The sequence below is a fragment of the Meleagris gallopavo genome, chromosome 5 (genome assembly GCF_000146605.3).
Source record: "Meleagris gallopavo isolate NT-WF06-2002-E0010 breed Aviagen turkey brand Nicholas breeding stock chromosome 5, Turkey_5.1, whole genome shotgun sequence".
In the NCBI taxonomy this organism is placed as follows: domain Eukaryota; kingdom Metazoa; phylum Chordata; class Aves; order Galliformes; family Phasianidae; genus Meleagris; species Meleagris gallopavo.
Genome location: NC_015015.2, coordinates 51,894,460 through 51,897,771, shown reverse-complemented (window position 1 = coordinate 51,897,771; position 3,312 = coordinate 51,894,460).

The following is a 3,312-nucleotide window of genomic DNA, read 5'->3' as shown; positions in this document are numbered from 1 at the left end:
CTATTGTAATATATTTGCTGTAAATAAAAAGTAAAACCCTTGCAGAACCCATCTTTTATGGTGCTCTTCTACTGATTTCTGATTCTTCTGTCTTTGTTCTTGTGAATGTTTTTTTGATTGGTTGACAGTGGAAGAAATACTTTTAACTCAGAGCTTTCTTCTGTCTCTAAAAGTGAAGATAGGTCTCATCAGGTAAGTGTTTCTTACAAGAAATTGTTCTGCTGCTAAATGGAGATACTTTCTGTAAACTGCACTACATTAATGAGGTTTTAGCACCAAGCTATATAATTAACTGACTGTGGAAGCAGTATGTAGTATATGGTAGAGCAGTTACCAGTAGTTTTGATATAGGGATGTTTTGATTTAGGGACGTGGTTTAGTAGGCGTGATAGGGATGGTTTGATGGTTGGAGTGTATGATCTGGTGGTCTCTTCCAATCTTAATGATTCTGTGATTTGGTGACGGCATGGTGGGATGGTTGGAATAGATTATCCTAGTGGTCTTTTCCAACCTTTATGATTCTATGATATGATGCTGAACATGCCTCATTCCAGCATTTTACCTTCGTTTCCTTAATCTCCTCTAGGTACAGTCTTGCTCTCTTTGACATCAGGATGTTTTTATTTGTAGTTTCTTTACAGCTGTTCCAACTCTTTCCAATGGTGGTTGGGAATTTCTCCGGTGATGTCCATCATTGGTGCTCTCTCCATCATAATATCTAAATTGCAATTAAGTACTGTTTGCCTCATATTTACTGCCTTTCCCAAGGTGTGCAGTTTATTAGCTTTGTCCTGTAATTTTTTGTCTTCCCTACCACATCAGGCTGTCATAGCCAAAACCATTCTGTCCTCCCAACTGCCTTCATCAAGTACGCCTCCTTTAAGGGTCTGAAAATTAACTAATGTTAACAGAGCTGAAATATTGCAAAGATTTATATTAGCTTCATTTGTCACCAGCAGATAATAACGTCTTTGTGTTTGGGTTCACGTATTGTAACAGAAAAGGTGCTGTAATTTCCTACTCCAGGCACACACATAAGAAGAGTTGTAGGATGATATTCCATGATTTTTTGCCCTGGTGCCTGGCTGAGTGGTGTTTGTTTAGTGAGAGGAGTGAAGCACTGAGAAATGAGGCAGGAGGAATACTTACAGCCTAGCAAATCTACTTGATGAGTTTCTTCATCTTAATTGTTTTATTCTTTTGGGACTGTTGTGCATTCTCATGGAAATGAGGGAGGCAGATACATTTCATAAAAATGCAAAATGAAAATCCCATCCTGCCATGTGATTTAATGACTTCTTGTCTGAATCTTGTGTTTGTTGTTGTATGGGCTGGCAGTAAGTGGCATTGCACTAGACACCGGGACGGCAGGCGTTTTATTGTCTGTCTCCACTGCACAATTGCAGGAAGGATGCTTTCTTATTGCTCTGAGTGCTCCTAGTGAGGTTTCTCAATTCTTCAAAACCAGAAAAATACTGCAAATTAGAGGAATCTGAACAAAGCAGTGAAAAGAAACGGCACCAACACTGCTCTTTCCAAGTGATTTTCAGCGCTCTTTCTGTGAGAATGGTAAAAATTATTTGTACAGGGAGACTAAAAACTAGAAAAGTTGCATCTTGAGTGGTGGGGCTGGCAGGTTTTCAGCTCCTGTCCTCTGCTCTGATGTGGTCTCCTGGGTCTGCCTTTATGTCACAAGTGCTGCTCCTGGTCTTGGTTGTATACCCTTCTGCAAATCAGGATTTTGGAGCAAACATCGTAAGCAAAAGTCCTATGCGAAGAGTGTGAGCCCTGCTCTAAATAGATGTCTGTTGGTAGTGAGGAGTCTTAACTTCCCCAAAATGCAAAAGATTCATAAAAACAGAGAGACGCATGGACATATCTGTGATAGATCTGCAGAGTCACTGCAGATTGGTCCCTGTGACTTTGCATCAGAGAGTTAGCTTTGCTGCTTTACATCAGCTGAGGATCTGTGCCATTAATGACAGTCCCAAGGGTGCTAACGGCAGGAGAGGGAGAAAAGTGCCCAGGGGTAAGAAATGGTGTGATATGCAGTATGTTGCCCAAAGCCAATTCTTGCTCTATTTGTCAAGCCCATCAGTCTGCCTTTCCTCATTAAGCAGCAGAGTGGAGTTACCTGTTCTGGTGATGTTAAAATAAATGAGAAAATGGAACTTCAGTGGCGATACAGCTGTAGCGTGCAGCACGTAATGCATTCCTCTTCAGCTCTCTATGGCGATGGCTGCAGCTGTCAAAACTTTCCCTCTCTAGGTGGTAATAGACTACTCCGACACATATCTGTAATTGAATAATGATTCTTCAGAGCAGTGCTGTGTCTGGGAAACAGGCAAGATCCGTGTATCTGCTTTGATTCCTCCCCGTTCGCTGAGAGCTCACCAAAGGAGAGTCTGTACAAACACACCAGCACAATTCAAATAAGATTCATGGGTTGACACAGGGTAAAATACAGCTAAAGCAAATGGTTTCAAAACTCCACTCACTGTTTCCAAGCAAACTCTTACACAGGGCCACTGGGAAATTGTTTGACACGGCTGCGTGCTGCATTAAATCAGAAGGACCTACCGTAAGCTCCGAGATCTCCAGCAGCAAGGCAGTGCAATGTGAATCATTGTATTTTCTTTCTGGACTATCCAACACCAAGAGAAAGAGTCTGAGTGTGTTTTGCTGCCCGCGGAAAGATGAAGGATCTTTCATCTTTTTGATCTTCCTTGTATATTTTAGGTTGGTTCAGAGGAGCTGGCTGCACTGCATTAATAAAATGCCGTCTATAGCACTGTTAGCTGATGTGCTTGGTATTCATGCAAGTATAAATTTTCCGGTCTCCTCTAGCCTGTGAAGCAGAATCTCTGACTATAGGGGCATTGCCAGCCTTTGTACAGGAGCCCAGCTCAGACCTCAAGCATTGTTGCTGCTTGTGGGTCTAACAATGGTGTGAAGCAGCCATGTCTCGGGTGCTCTGTGAGTACATCTATAAGGAGGTCATATATGTCCCCATCTACTGCAGATTTGAGTGAGGAGAAGCCAGTGTACTGATACCACTTTGCAGAGAGGTAGGTTGGGTCCCCAAGGCTGTGTTCAGCTCATGGGTCAGTCCTGTCTGTTTATCCACAGTTACTACTACAGCACTTATGCCCAGGAGATAAGCAGTTGAGGCACCTCAAGTAAAGATTGGAAGTGGGTAGAATAATTACAGGGCTATCGCAGGACATAGGCAAGGTTTGGAAGGAAGGCTGTGGCTGTGCCAGCGTCGTTTCAAGCTTGCTTTTACAGCCAAGCTTAGCTACCTATTTCTTG